General features: G+C 41.0%; 1 protein-coding gene across 6 annotated transcripts in view; it reads right to left on the bottom strand.

Moving 5' to 3' along the window:
- The window catches only part of LOC122622028 (furin-like protease 1), a 152,038-nt gene that overhangs the window by 55,539 nt on the left and 79,586 nt on the right, over positions 1-16,913 (bottom strand). For all 6 annotated transcript variants that reach the window (XM_043800137.1, XM_043800132.1, XM_043800134.1 and 3 more), the window contains one exon: positions 16,057-16,083. The gene's annotated coding sequence lies outside the window, so the exon portion shown is untranslated. The remainder of the gene's footprint in view (positions 1-16,056; positions 16,084-16,913) is intronic.

Genomic DNA, 16,913 nt, shown 5'->3' with positions numbered 1-16,913 from the left:
TCTTAGAGCTGGTTAATGGCATTCCAAATAGAATTTAAAGGTTTTATAAAAAGGGTTTAATGTGTACAGCTTTGAATGCTATACACTTAACATGCATATTTTGTTTTGCACCTCCAATGTTGCAAAGTTTTTATCTCCAGACGAATTCGCTGATAACTGAGGTCTTGCGACTTGCCGCACTTTCATTTCCATTTTCACTATACTTATCTTATCAAAATCAACGTAAAATTTTTTTACTTTTTGAAATTAAGAGTCTGTTTCGGTGAAACTCACTTAAGATGTGAAAGCGTTATTTCCATTTTCACGAAACTCTTATTGGAATTGCAACAATGAATTCCGGGAGATGAAAAAGTGAAACTCTTATTAGAATTTCAAAAATGAAGATGTGCACTTTTTCCGTTGCCTTGTTACAGCTCACTTTCTGGGCATTGAAATGGACTGTCAACGTGCTGCTCCACCTCTCTGATCCCATCGAAAGCCGATGCACATGAATGCACAGGCCAAAGGACTCCGTTACATTGACTGTGCACCTTTTGTGCTTGAACTTCCTTCCGCATTGAGTCGTCGTCGACACCATCCTCCCCAGCACCCTGTTCCTTAGCAGCGTCCTGCGTCCTGCTTCCTGCTACCCGGTTCCTCCGTCCTCCGTCCTCAGTCCTCAGTCCTTCATCACCAACTTTGACTTTGACTGACGGCATTTGTCAGTGGCAGACACAAAGTAATCATTACTTGGCGCACTTCCGCAGCTGCAGCTTCGGCATCTCCTCGTCGGCCCACTAAGCGTATACTTAATAATAAGAAAATAAGTGCCATGTCAACGTAGGCGTGGCAGGAGGGACTGGTTGGCTTCTTCGCGACGCTCACATGCTAACGAAAAGTGGAAAACGGTGTCAAAGTCACCGACAAGAGCAGCACTAGCTGGCTGATGAAAGTTGCAGGGCGAGAAAAGTGGCAGCGATGAGTTGAAAGTGTACGTTGGAACAACACCAACAACACCAACAACAGCAACAACGCGACCTGACAACTTGAGACAAATTGAAGCGTTGTTCCTCTTTATAGGAAGGACCCATGCAGTGGCTTTTTGGGGTCGAAAGCGCTCGACAACCAATAAAGTGCTAAAACTAGTTAGGTTTCAGTTCATGAATTTGCAAACAAAAAAATTGTTTACACTCACGGAAGTGTCTTAAATTGTAAGTAAATATATGTCCTTTAATGAAGACTTTAATCATGGGAATTACCCATTCGTATGCTTTCGTCCAAACCCATTATTCTTTGCTTTGTTGTGGTCCCAACTTTTTCAACCCGAAACTAACGACTCTTCATTTCAAGCAAATACCTAAGCCTGGCTAACATCCCTGGGGTTTTCGCATCATAATCTGATCTATTTGCACTCAGCAAACACGGCTTGGCTATGCCGTAGAAAAACTGTCCAATCAGAAATCACTCAAATGCCCAACAGAAATCCTTAAATTGCTTAAACCACAAGAAAAACAAACGCCAGAGAATAAAAGAGCACATCATAGGGAGATGACAATGCCAGGCATCGGTTTAACAGTCCTCGAGGCATTTTTTCGGCAAACAGACCGACACTTGGCTGCTCCTTTGGTATCCTTTGTGGTGGCTCCTGCCCTGCAAGGGTTGTAGTTCCTGGGGATCGCCGTTCTATGCAAAATGTCGTGTCAAAAACAGGACTGAAAGGGCTACAAGCGATTGCTAGGATAACAGAATTCCAGGACACCGGTATACCGACTTTCTCGGATGTGGGAGAAGTTAAGCCAAGAAAGAGGCTCCTGCGCCGTTGGTGGGAAAAACGAAGCTGCAGTTGAAGCAACGGCAGTTAGAAGCTTAAAAGGGCTACAAAACTGCAGGCGAGAAGTCAAAAAGCAGCACCTGCACTGAGAAAAAACAAGAAACGATTCAAATAATTGTTGAACCCTATTTTATTACAGTTATTAATATGGTCGCACTGTTATTAGTTGAGTCTCAACCGATTTGTAGTTTTAATGGCCACACTTAGCTGTGTAATCATTAAGCTAAACATGGTGAAATAGTTTTTGTTTCAGTGCAGTCTGGGCTCCTTTGTTGCTTTGTTTGTGTTGGTGCATTTGTCTTTTGGCCTCGCTTTTAATGTGTTTCGTGTGGTGGATTGAGGTGAGCTGCTTGTGTGGTGGCTCGTGCATAGTAGTTTTCCGCAGTTTCTGCTGGTGGCTTCACTTGTTTAATGATAGTTCCACAAAGGCAAATATGCACTCTCTAACACTCGTTTGGCTTTTACTCCGGCCACCACACTCATCATCCCACTCAACCCCTTGGCCCAGGCCCACAGCATCCTTTCTTTTTTTTTCGCGACCAGCAACTGGAGCGCAAAGTCAACAACCAAACAGCCTCGGTTAACGCCCGCAGAAAAGCGGCTGAAGGCCCAAAAGAAGGCTAGAAAGGAAGTAGCCCGGCCAAACAAAATGCCAAACAAAAAGCCACGCCAAAGTGTCAGGTAAGGAGACATGCGGAGGGGTGAGCCATTTTTTTCATAGCGTATTAGCACACGATCGCCAAACAAAAGGTGTTGCATGCGTTTTTGCGGCCAGCTAAATGCATGGAAACGCCATTTGCGACTTGCACCTGCTACAGCGCACGAATGCGGAATGTGGAATGTGGTGGTGACTGTACCAAGTTGGTAGAGCAATGCAAACCCAAATGGCTGTGACAGATGACGGTGTGAGAATTTGCATCGGGAACTGGCCAAAAGCTACGCGGTCATGTTAGTTTTGACCAAATCAACAGGACTTTCGAGGATTTCCTATGATGTCAAGGCATGTCAAAGACGTACAGTTGTGCCACAAATTTCTAGTTGGTGTACGGAGAATTGAAATGAGAATTAAAATTGTACTACAGTATTTTTCAGACTCATGCAGGCTATAGAAAATGTATAAAAATAATTAAGAATGCTTAAAGATGAGCCCGCATTAATTAAAAAGTCAAAGGGAAAATTGAATGCAAAATCAACCATGCGTGTTTCGATAAAATCTCGGGTGTCAATCAATCATTTCGCCGGCGTGCAAATTTACCTGATCTACAATAAAATTAAAGTTATGTTAATGCCGACATCCATGCGGTAATGAAATCCCCGAACGTTCGCTGCGACGACTTAAAGGATAATGGTATCGTGTGCTTTTCGGACCAACGAATTCTTAATTATTTTGCATTGTTTGTGCACCGTGCGAATATATATAAATGTGTATATATATCCACCGCTCGGTATTTTCCATTTCGAGTCGGCTTGAGTATCGGATTGCTTCTTAATGTGCAAACAACGATGCGTATTAAGTGAGGCCCGGGAAAATGGGTGGGATGGGTGGAAATAGCCGGTGAAAAAACCCTGCGGTATGCAATGCAATTTGAGTGCCTCGCCGGCATTAATTGATTTTGCATGGTCACTTGCAGCGGCCGAGGCGTAAGATAAATGACCAAGGATGGCGAAAAGTGGGAAAAAAGGCAAGGAAAGGCAAAGACAAGAATGCCGCCAATACCAACATGTGTCATGGCGATGGAAGGGATTTTCCTTCAGCTTTTGTTTCACTTGCTTTTCTTCGCCGCTGCATTTGCGAAATTAACTCTCCAGGTGGAAATCGTGGCTGGGCGCACTCCATTCAGTGGGCCCTGAATACCGCTTAATGTAAGCACCACCTGGGAAACGGAAAGGAGGAGCTCCTAAAAGTATGCGAATATAAAAAAGTCCATACAAATTTCATTCCAAACAAAAGACGCCTCGGGGCAAGAGCGCACAACAACAGCACCTACCTGAAGTGCAATCCGACAGTAGAAGGGTTTGCACAACAAAAAAAAAAGGAGTAAAAAGGATCCTTTCTGACAGCTCTCCATGCCATAAACTCAAAGCCTCCCCCAACTCAACTGAATTTTCAACATCACTTTGCTGCTCATATAACATAAAGCGCAATTATGACTTCTTTTTCTTAAACAATTTCAATGCCCCGGAGGTACACGAAAGTTTGCATACTCTAAATAAATGTGGGATGTAATAATTAAAAATTGTAAAATTATAATTACTGAAAGCCTCAAGAATTGCATTATTCGTTCAACAATTTACATAGTGTAAGAAATATAGTTGCGTTCAGCAAAATTCCAAGCTACCACAAACTTATGCTGTTATGCTGCACTACCGGAATTTAGAAAATTTCATATTTCCTCTACACTCAACAAGTCGCAAGAGAACCCCTTTGTACCCCGGGAAAGGCTATTAAGCCATCCAGAAAAGTCAGGGTCTTCTGCAGGATGGTGCAGCAGCCATTTCTTGCAACAGTTGCAAGTTGCAACGCACAGGACGGAAATGCAGATGGGTAATGCAACACCGGGAAAGGTGAGCAGCCCGACGATTATGATGTTGCCCACCATGATGACGATGATATTGTCAAAGGAGGTGAAGATGATCCGAAGGCTGATGAAGATGCGACTCGTTGTGGGTAAAAGGGGGCAAAAACACAAAAAACAGAAGTTAAGGTGGGCAAAGTGCACTTCTTGTTGCTTTGTGTGCCTTGATGGACTGCATTAACGTTGACAATGATAATGGAATTGTTTTTAAGGACATCAACTAGTAACAGTAACAGCAGAGAAAAGTTCCAAGGAGGTAATTAGTTTGTCTTCAATCTGTAAATGTGTGTTTAGTACACAAAAGTTAAAACCTGCATCTGCTTCCCAATTTTTACTTCACAGCACATTCACTGTGCACATCTGATACCCATCTCTGGCTAAATCGGCGTTTTTGTGGTTGAATTCCTGTGGGAATTTCGTGGAGTTGGTAAAGCGGCGAGGCCAAGTGTATGGTAAATCAACAAATCAACAACTTAATATGCGCACAATTTTGATGCCAACTGCAGTTGCAGGACGCCAAACACAAAAACGCAAACAGCAAAAGCAACAAGAAAACGGCGTGTAATCCGCACGGAGTCTGGTGACGGTGGTTGGGTATGAGGTATCAGGGATCAGGGATTGGGGATTGGGAATCGGGGATTGGGGTCTGGGAACTGGGGTCTGGGCTTTGGGGACCTAGTGCTGCTGATGGCAATGGCATCAGTTACCCGGGGGCAATGTAATGGTTTCGGTGGCACCACCGAAAAATCCAGAGCCAACCACCGAAATGCAGGTTATTAGTATGCACAGCTTGCTGCATACTTTCAGGGACCTTGTTCGCCTGTTTGTGCAAAATTTATGCGTGTCTATTCGCTCATGCTGGTGGCTCCCTCTTGCTCTTTCAACAACTTTCTTTCTCTTTCCTTCCACCGACACCCCTCCCTTTCTCACTTATACCTCTTTTTTGGCGTAGTGGCGCCCGTTTGCCGATTGTCGTCATTTCAATTAAGCCCGGCGCCGAAATGTATGCAATGGATGCTGTTCCTGCGGATTTTTACCGATTAATTTTTCATTATTATGCCAAGTGCTCGCAGGGGCGATGCCATTGCATGCGAGAGGAGAGAAAGCGAGGGGGGGATATTGCCGAAAGGCCAAAGAGTGAGACAGCACAATTTACGCACAACAAATGTGCCAAAAGTGGCAAATGACAGGCCCACAATACAGATATATAGAAATATATATACAGCCTTTCGCACACATTGGCATTGGAACTCAATGCGCTAATAATTTTTTCACGCTCCAAAAAATATGCAGAACATTTGTTTGCGGAGCCTGCCAAACAGACGATTCTATTTTACGAGATTTTCATGGAAATTGGGTACAAGCAAATGGGTAGATCACCCAAGTTCCTATGCAGCTTTTTCGTTTTAACAGTGGGCACATGTAAGGCACAACATAATGTTTAGTGCTTAGTTTTCATAATCTAAATTAAAAGTAAACACGCTGTCCAAACTTATTTGCTAATAAGAAATCTTCTTTTTTGCCTGCATGCAGTTTGGAAATTTTTAAGAAATTAAATTAAATGAAAATCCCCAAAAGTCGCTGAACAAAAGTAAAGCAAACAAGGACTTGGCCAAAGCGAACCAAGCGCACATAGTCAATAAAAATTAACTGCGAAAAGCTGAAAAGCTGCGCCAAAGCCCACCGCTGGCCGCAACAACAAACAGACATTGCCGCACTATGCCACCCACTTTGGGGCACCCCAACCCAAGCTGAAAGAAGCGCCAGTACCCCCATTTCATTAGGTCGTAGTAGGTGTAGTTTGTGCGGTGTCTATGTAATTTAGACAATTAGAAAGTTTGCGCCTGTAACCATTTCCTGCATCTTGTTGTTGCACGAAACTTTTTCGCTTGTTTTTGTCCTTGTTATTTGCATGACAAATGGGGGTTCCGAAAGTTGACCATGTTCTGGTATTGCTCGTTAGGCAACTCAACGGGCTTAGTTGCACCAATGTCTACAGCCACGATGGCTTAGCAGTTTAATATTGGCACAATACTTCATAATCAGTGGCTGGATTTGGCCCTTACCCCCCTTTGCATGCTTATGCAGCAAAAAACCGCGAACGCGCAAATTCCTCTTCAATGCGCCAATTGTGTTGCTCGAGTGCAGAGCTTAGTGTCGCCATATTGTCGAGCCACCCGGGATTCGCAGCCAAGGACTTCTACTACATGGATCCCTGCTCATGCATATGCAAATATCCAGTGGTAAAACCCACTATAAGTGGTTAAATTGCACAAGTAAACAATTTTTTGATGCAGCTTTTTTCCGGTTTAAGTCAAAAAATGAGAACAAAAAAAACGCTGTCAGTTCTACACTTGCAAACAATTTGGTGTCCGGAAAATGTGGGAATTACAAGACAAACCAATACTATATTTAATATGTAACATTTTTTATTTTTTTGCTATAGTCGCAGTTTAACTACATCTAAATATTTTAGCTTCCGTTGACTCTTAATTTGCCTACATTTATCCGTGCCCATTTTTAGCCACCTTTTTACATTTAGCGCAATTTTGGCACTCTATTTTTTTGTTGCGAATTGCAATTCCACTGACTGCAAAAACCCTAATTTTCAGTTATTAGCGAAATGTCAAAACAAACGACAGCTTCCATTTAGCAGTTGTGGAATTTCCCAGCGGGGTTTTTCTCTGCTTGATGACAATCATATATGTTGTGTAACAATTTGGACTGTTAAATTGGTAATAAAACGACGAAGTTTTTCACTGAATTGGGGTCACAGCATGACACTTAAATTGATTAAAAATGTATGCAAAATACAAATAAGTTCTGTAACATTTATTTTGAAAATCGTAGCTTCAATTTAAGTAGAGGCAGCAAAGACTAAATACCAAGCATTTAATTTGTATAAGGCGAAAATGGGTAAGCAATATTTGTCAAGAACCATTGGCGGCATTAATCATGGCTCGACAGTCACATTTAATCAAGCTAAGTCCCTGGAGATTTATTCATCATAAATACTAGACAAATTTTAGATGAGAATCATTCAGCGCAAGAATCTCCATAAAAGCCAAGCAGCAGAAATCCTCTAACCAGATGCCATTTGTCAGAAGCGATAAGCAAACGTAGCAGCAAATGGCAAATAAACAAGGCACTAAAATATTAGAATGCGGACCAAAGAAACCCAATGCCAAATCCCGATTTCAAAGCCGGAGACCCGAAAACCGTAGGGACACTCCCCAAGCGAAAACAAAACTAAAAGCTAGACAGATTTTTGCCTGATTACGCGCAGCGCTCACTCCTAGAATTTCCCCCAAACACAACAATGGGAAATGCACTTCGGTAGTGACTCCCAAAAGTATGCAATGAAATGGGGCGGGCAGAGATGGGAAAATGGGGAAAAAAGGGGGAGGCAGCACGAGCGAATGCCAACAAATTGATATGCAAATGTGAGTAGCAGACCCAGACCCAAAAACGTAATAATAAAATAAAGTAGAACCCAAAGCACGGCAATGAGGGGCGGCAAGGGGTTCTCCATGGCGGTTAGATCCTTGGATAAATGCTCCATGACTTCTCATTTCCGTTTTCGCCAGAAGCAGCAGCAGCTGCATCTGGCAGGCAAATCTGCGTCTTCCGGTCCAACGAGAAAGATGAGAAAGGACCGACAAAAAAATATACGGAAAAATGTTAAGTATACGCCTAATACAACGAAATGGTGAAAAGAAATTTATGAGAAATATCAAGTATACGCCTAGTACAACAAGACGTCAATAACTTAACACAACTCTAGACTTCCCAACGCTGCGCCGATTGAATTAAAAGATTTTCTTGCGTTGCTGGCACGACCAACTTTTTTTGCACAAAATTGAATTTGCCCCAACTTTCTCGCTTTCTAATTTTTTTTCCACCATCATCTTTTTGCCCCATCATCAGCTGGCGGCCTTTTTAGTATGCGTTCGAGTGCAGGAACAACTTTTCCCCCTCAGCCACCTCATCGATTGAAATGCCAAGGCATGTATCCGTCCGTATATATCTGTATTCCCCCGATCTCCGAAAAGTTGGCCTCTGGCAAATTCAGTTGTTCAACTAATGAGAGTCGCAGCTTCGCCTCGGGTCCTCATTCTGATGGACAAGCCAGATGAGCCGGGCAAAAGTCGTGACAATCATAAAAAAAAGGCAGCGAAAGAACTGGAAAATGCAAACGAAAACTTTAAATGCCTTCGGTCAGTTGGAAAAATGTTCCTTTATCATGGGGGCAAATGTGGCGGAAATTTTCGCGTCCACGAAATGGACCTGTTCACTCGGCTTTGCGTCGTTGTAATTTGACCTCTACAAAAAGTTGAAATGCATCATAAGCCGAAATATATATTATATTAAGTTAAATTTTTAAAACTTGCCAAATTTGATTTAAATTTTACCTTCTACATAAAATTGATGGCTTCAGAGAGCTTATTAATAACTAAAAATTCATGGAAAGTCGTAATGGTATACATATATCTCTTGTTTTTAGCACATCAGCCAAACAAATCAATCAAGTATATTGGTTTAAATATTGAGACATGTAATACCACAAGGGTTAGGAGTGTAGGTGAACTCTTGAATGATTTTGTAGGAACTCATAGCACTCTACAATATGAACAAACGCGGTTAAAACGTGTCCAATGAAGCATAAGTAGGACATCAAATGGCGAAAATTTGATTACCAATGGTAGGGAAAGCGAATAAAAGGGGAAAGAGATATCTTTAGCTTAAAAAATGGCGGAAAAATACTACAAAATTGCCAACGTCATGATGATGATGATGACCGGAGGGTGGGGATTGTTTTCACGCCCTGTCATGAACTTAATAAATACGTGAATCACCCAGGTTCTCGCGGCGTAGAATCAAGCTTACCGTGGGCATTTGCGCCTGATTGCCCACGAAATCGACAAAAATGAAGTGGAAATACAAAAGTGCTGGGCCCCCAAAAGGCCGTGAAAAAATGTGATTGATGCCGCCGGAGTGAGGAGCCCAGAGGCTAAGGTTCAGTTTCAGATTCTGGCGTTGATTCTGTTTCAGATTGTGTCTGAGAGTCCGGATCCACAACTCGATTGGAAGCGAGACGAACGAGGAAAAGGCTTGGCGACAAAAAGGATAACACACATCGCCATAACAATAAAACATAGGGAGGTCCTGCCTGCCTGCCTTCTTGTCTGACTGCCATCTGTTCTTTTCCGTTTTTTCCTCAGTGTCCTGCCCTCTTCTTTCTATCAGTATGTTTTCCTTTTCCCAGTTTTCCTTTGCTCCATTTTAAACAGTTTGCTGACTAGCATAAATATGTTTGCGGCAGACATCTTCAGTGTGTGGAAAATAAAAAGGGGCGTCTAATTGACTCAGTATTCTATTCTGAAGAAAGCTTCTTTTATAAATTTAGATCTTAGTACTTTAGAAACATACTTAAGATCTATTAAAGAGAAATACTTTAATGTCAATAAAGTGGCATCTAAAAAATATTCCAAATACTTTCCGCGGCTTTCTGGCTGCAACAATAAATTCCGAAGCTCTCTCCAAGTTGCCAGCAAAATGACATTAAAAAGCAAGCGCAAACTTTTTGCTATTTTGCGGAATTCCCACTCGAACTAAGTTGGAAAATGCAAATGTTTGTCTTCGTAAATGACAAGAAGATGCTACAAATTACATAAATAAAAGCAATAAAGTGCCAACGCATTTGCATAAAGAGATGGGAGGCGGGGCCGGAAATGGGATGTAAGAAACTTATGCTAAACAATCCCATACACAGTCGAGGGCGGTTTTAGGCAGCTTAGTGGAAAACCCCCCGCAAACACAGGCACACATTCAATTACACATAAGATTCAGTTTACTTTCGCCCCGGGCACGCCCACAACATCAAAGGGCGTCATACTGACATTGATTTCTCTCTCCGGCTATTGAAGCAATTGTATATGTCTGTGATAGCAGCATTGTCTTATCCTTAATCGTTTGCTTATGCATACCAGTGCATTTGAAGGACTACGAGTATTCAATGGGAATGTTAATTTATGTGTAGATATAAATATACTTTATATGCTTATGCAGTAGCAGTGCATTTAAAGTTCTATTCAATGGGAATGTTAATATATGTATGTGCAGACATGAACTTTAAGGATATACAGATATACTTTGTATATACTATACATCTACACTTCTTACATCCTTTTATAATGTTAAATGTTTTTTATGGCAACACAAAATTTAGTTTTATGCAGTATATTTCTACTATTGTGACCAAATCTGCATATGTATCGCTCTTTGGTGTTGGTCCATTGCTTAGACCTGCCAAGAAGCAATCTAGCGACTCTACCCATTTCAGAATATGCTGAGCTGTCATGCTTTTCCTGCCACTCCCTATAGCTCGGCTTCCTTTTGAGATGTTCGAGTTTTTCCTTTTACGCTTTTGTCTTCAAGAGCCTCGAGGGCGTTTTTCTGGGGCTTTGGCTTCCTTTGAGTCCTGGGAATTGGCCATCGTCCTCTCTCGCTCACTCCAGGCATCTGCCGTCGCCCTCCCTCGCTCGCCACACTCACACATTGATGTTTGTCTTTTGCCGTTTGCCACTAATTCAACTTGGTTACTCTGTGTGTGTGTGTGTGTGTGTGCCATTCCAGTCCATTAATTGAATGTCCCGCCCTTTCGCACATATTGAGTTTTAATTTTGTGGTTACTTTCGCTCACATCGCCTTTAATAAAGTCTTTTTAAAAAATGTTGTAACTTGGCAACAGGTGGGAAGATAGAGGAATTTTATACGCCGCTGTATTTCATGTACGAAATAAATAAACAAAAGTAATAAATGAAAGTAATTTCATGAGTGGTAAACGGAAAATCATTTTAAATAAGGCATGAAAACGCATTAAAGCGGCGCCACCTTGTCAGACAATAAACAACAACTTTCCCCAGGCTGTATAATATGTATATAATTTTAAACGCACACACACTCACTCCGATTTCCCTCCATTTTACGCTGATATCCGATACAAAAAAAAAGGTCTGGCATTATTTACGTTCCTGTCTGTTTTGTGTATTTTATGTGCGAGTAGAAAGGTAAGGAATGTGAATTATGCACAATATTTACAGCTTTCCATACCAGCTATTTTAATTGAGAAATGGCATTTCATTTGAAATTTAAACTAAACAAAATTTGAATTAAGACCAATCGGTTTTTGTATTGAATTTATTTATTTGTGATGCTTACAGCTCAGAAACTGGTTATGTCAATTTACCCTTTGTCATTTTCATTACATTTGAGTTAACGGTGGCGTATACGTGTTCCGGAACATCGAGTTTGATTGCCTCTGCGATTGGGAGTCCCCGTTCCCAGCAAATCCATATCTTACACACACCATCGAGGCTCTCTTCCGGCACACACACACACTCACACACACACACACACACTCACTCACACCCAGTCGTATATAAAGTGATAAGGAGCCTCAGGGCAACGGTTGAAGCGCAAGCATTCAAATAAAATTGCCCATACGCCCCGTTGAACGGTCTCCTTTTCGGCTGCCGCCTGCTTTTGGCCAAGTTCGTGTGTTTGCATACATTTTCGGTGATAATACAAGAAATTGTATCAAGACAAAATTGTTTTTTAAAATGTTACGTGCCCGGCGGCTGCTGTGACAAACAAAATTTATGTGCGGTAGGTAATAAAAATGCAATATAATTTCATATAAAAATTTGTTTGCTCCTTCGCTTTGGTCTAGGGTAATCTGAAAAGTTTCGATTGCAGCAAAGCGATTGCTGAAGGATAATGAAATAAGGGAACGAAGAAAAATAACGAGAAAAACGAAAGGCAAAGTAGAAGTTTGACAGGGACTGTCGAGTTTGAAATAAATGGAATTTATTTAATGAATTTGTTCACGAAATATTAATAATCATAAAATATTTGCGAAATCACTCATATTAATGTTATATATTTTATATATTTTTTATCGAATATACTGTTCCCCTTAACCCAACGAGTAACGGGCATATAAATGTTTATTTATTCTATAACTGGCTGAGTAAAATGTACAACTAACGTTATTTAATTAAAAGCAATCAATGGGTGGAAGTGCAAAGGGAATATGCACTTATCAGCCACCGCAAAACAAACAGAATTTCGCCATTTTCACACCCACTCCAATTAATTTATTAGCCAGCACCATATGCATATTTCCACTTAGTTCATGTTCATGTTCCCATCCTTTACAATTTTTCCACCATCGTTTCGCTGCGGTTCGGGCAATTATAAAATCCACAAAGGGAATTGCCATGACGACAATCAACTAATGAAATTAATGGCAATTTGCAATTTGCCAGTAGATGCAAATAATGCAATTTCGTGCAGTTTAAGCCCGGAAATGCATTTCCCAGCAACTCGGTAGTGACCCCCCTCCCATCACTTCCCCCCACTGCACCCTGCAGCTCCCCAGCGGCCAAGGATATCGCACACAAACACTAATTAATCAGCTTGCTATTAATTAAACGACCGCCAAATGAGGCGAGGGAACACAGGCAAGCTAACGATATCCATAATCCACACAGAAGTGGCTCTTGGCACCCGAAAGGGCTTTAATTGCTGCCTTGCATTTAAAAACAGGATACCTGCGGCGCCGCAATTCGGAAATTATTCCGTGAAAATGGGGGGGAAATTTATGAACCTATTACTCGGCTCTCTGGACATAAACAACGATAAACAAACGCGATAGATAATGATGACCTGGTGGGTGGCGCATGCCAGCTCGGTTTGCTGTTGGTGTATTAATTTACAACCTCTTCACAATGTCATTGTCATTGGCTTGCTGCTTTATCGAACCACCTATTTTTTCTCGTTTTATGTGCGATTTTTCGCTTTTTTTTTTGGCGTCACACTCTGCAATGGCGCCACTGCCTTGCGCCTGTTATTAAACATAAAAAATAAATTAATAAGCGAGCCAAACCCACACCGACACCAACACCCACACCCACGACAATCTCAATTAAGCGCCGCAGTCATTTAATGTTGATGAAAGCGTCGGAGGAAATGGCAGGGTGAGAACCACGCAAATATTTCAGCGATGCCATGTGAAGTTTTTCACGTTGTCAATGGCAAATTAAATGCGCAGGGGCAGGACTGAAAAAGGGCGCAGCAATAAGCCGAATGTATTATTAAGACCAGCATATGCAGCTGCAGTCGCAAATTGAAAGGCAGAGGCCATAAGTTAAATGTTCTTCAGATACTTTCATATGGCCCATTTTTACTGGTTTTCTCTAAACAAAATGTAAAGAACCCTTTTTCAGTATGGAAATTCTTTTTACAAGCCAGTTTCCTAAGATTTATCCCATTTAATTTGTTCTCTAGCACAAAATAGTTTGAATATCTGGCTATAAAAGAAACAAGTTCCTCTTCCCAAGTGCAAGAAAGTCTGAAAAAGGAAGAAATCCAATTCGTAACAATTTTTTGGCTTTGAAAGGTCCACAAGTGCATGCTGGGAATGTCAATTTCAGAGAGAGAGCGAACGTAGCATATGCAAATGCAACCGATAAATTTTCAATTAAATTGGAATTGCCAGTGGTGGGCGAGGGGGGAGAAGCAAGCACATGGCAAAAGCGTTCAATTAGGAAATTAAATTTCAATTTTTGTCCAAATAAAAGGAAAAAACAAATGTTCCAATGGGTTCTGTGCTCAGACCTCAAGTGAGTCACAATTTTTGGCCATTCAATTCGAAATCGAACACTTGACTAAATATTTTCATGCCGCACCCACACGTGATAATCTACATAGAGTGCGACCTTGGTGTAAATCTAAAAAAAAAGTAGTTACCGCACATCTTTAATTAGCCAATTTGATGGCCGTTCACGTTGATTGGAAATCGTGTCAAATAATAAATTCATTTTGGTGAAAACTATTTTCTAGCTGCAAGCACCGATCAATGAGTAATTTATTCCATTTGCAAAATGATTTCCCAGGACAACAGGCATTCACCCGCAAATCATGGCTCCCCACAATGGAAATTTATTGTGGAAATTGTGCGTTAAAATTATAAAATTAAATCAACAACTGCTGAAGGGTTGCAATGCCTGAATGCCTGTTATGCGTGCCACAACCCCCGCCCCCTCTTTGCCACTGATTACCCGGTTGAGCAACAGTTGGTTGCCAGCTCCCAGCTTCCAGTTGCCGGTGGCCAAAAGGGGTGCAACCAGATGGCGCACCTTTTAATGCAAATTAGGAACGCGTCTACAGACCTCCGGTGGGTGGAAGGTCCTGGCGAGTGGGGTGGGGGGTTGGGGCTTGGGGGTGTTAACCGATTGAAAATTCCACCACCGCATCGAACGTGTCTTGGCATTTATAACCACCACCGGGCAGCAGGAGCAGAATTTAATTGACAATTGTTTAGGTGGACCAATATCCGAAGGCGCACGAGTTTGAGTGGCCCTTGGTACCTTGGACAATCAAGCCATTAGCCCACTTACCAACGCTTTCATCAGCCATATTCGTGCGGTTTTGTTCAGCATGTTTGATGGGTGAATAATTGGAGAAGGGGTCACGGTCCGATATTAATTAATTGAATTAGTATTGAGTGCTTGGGCAAGAAGTGGTTAATTTGATTTCCTGTCTATAGCGAAACAGTCATAATGCCAGCATAACTAAGTGTTGATTAAACTGTGGCCAAATGCAAATACAAATGAAATGTCGACCATTTTTTGTGGTTTAGCTAAGTGCTTAGGCACATAATATGGTTCTTAATTATTTGTTTGTTATCAAATTAAGTAGTAAGAAATTTGATTCCGAAAATGTAATAAACTGATGCTAGAAACTTAGATAAGTAATTGCGACCCACAAAAGTATGCTACGAATTGGTTCAAACCAAATGGCAATTAGCCAGTTCGTGTGCGTGGTTTAAGCCACGTCCAGAATCAATAAGAGCAGTTAATTAAGCAAACGCCGAAATTTCGAACCAAAGGCATTTTCCGAATGCAATTTTCAAAGCGAATACATGTTCAAATCAACCCCAAATGCCAAACATCCAATCGCAATGTTGCATCAAAAGTTGGCGCTCTAATTTGGCATTTCACATAGATGCGGGTTGGTGGGTGCCACTGATTTTCAGCTGAGATAAGCACACCTAATGTCGTTTAATCATAGAAAAAAAAGAAGCAAAGAGAAAAGTATTTTCCCGCCAACGTCGCACAAAGTTTTAAATTACATTTTTCCCAGCGCTTCGACTGCATTTTCCTTCATCTTCTGCTTAATCGTGGTGGAATGGGCATTTGGGTGGCATGCTTCATTGGGCAGGCAAATTTTCGGATGCCAAATGCCAGCAATTAGAGCCCGAAAAGGAATGCATATTCTGTGGCGCTAAATTGCTCGAATTCGCCCCCAAAAAAGCATAGTTAATGAGTTTTGAGGTCAGCATAATGCACGATGCAAAAGTTCAAATCATTTGCCAAACCATTTCCTGCTTTTTTGTTGAAGCAGCTGAATTCTTCAGAAGTTTTAATCACACTTTAATAGCTAGAACTATCTTCGTACTTTGTACAAATTGAATTTAAAGCCATAGCTTTATGAGAAATACCAGTACAATTTAGTTAGTTGTATCCTTGAGAGAAATATTTTTGCATACAACCAAGGCTGAAATTCAAAATTCAAATTCAATTGAAGCAAAGTTGCAAAACTTACCAAATGTACTATTTCAATTAATTGGATCTGCAAAGAAATAGATATAGAAATAATTAAAGATTTTTGAATACTTATGTTATGAGTCTGTTGCATGAGCAAAATGCTTAGAAATAATAAAATCGAGAAAGTTGTCATTGAGCTGCTGGGGGGAAACATTTAACGAGCTATTTTTTATGCATTAACTTTTTTGTTTTAAGAGCGTAATTAGCGAAGCTTTCCAAGTGCAGGATACCCAAAATGGACAGCGAAACAGCAGCCATTTTATGCTAATGGTAATGGCCAAGATGGCAGAGAAAAAAACAGAGTGAAAAGGTAGAAAAAGAGGGCAAACCATAGCAGTAAAATATGTCGCTCAAAGTAACAAAGAGCAGTAGGCAAAAAGATACATATATATATGTATATATCAGTATCTGAGTATCTGTATCTGGGATGCATATTAAAAATAGCAACAAGACAAACGGGGAAATCCACAAAAAGGCGTTGACAGCCAGGCTAAATTTATCAATGACAAGTTGGAATTCGGGGTTTTCTGATGTTGATGCCTTATGTCAGTCAAATTTTTATTAATGTATTAAAATAGATTTTTTGTTTCACCTTGGGTTTCTTTATTCATATAGTTAGTTAGTAATGTAAAGCCATTTAAAATTATAAAAAAAATCCGAACTTCAACCTCTTCAGAAGTTTCAGCAGTTTCAACTATTTCTTTCATTCAAGCTGATTTCATTCGGAATGAATGAAGTTTGCTCACCCGCTTTTCCTGTCTTTTGAGCCAACTTCAATTTGAACTCATTTGGCCATTTGCCAATTAACTTTTTTTTTTATCCTTTGGCAAAAGACCATCGGCCGATTGGTTGCCC

The sequence above is a fragment of the Drosophila teissieri genome, chromosome 3R (genome assembly GCF_016746235.2).
Source record: "Drosophila teissieri strain GT53w chromosome 3R, Prin_Dtei_1.1, whole genome shotgun sequence".
Taxonomy (NCBI): domain Eukaryota; kingdom Metazoa; phylum Arthropoda; class Insecta; order Diptera; family Drosophilidae; genus Drosophila; species Drosophila teissieri.
This window is presented reverse-complemented; position numbering and strand designations above follow the sequence as displayed.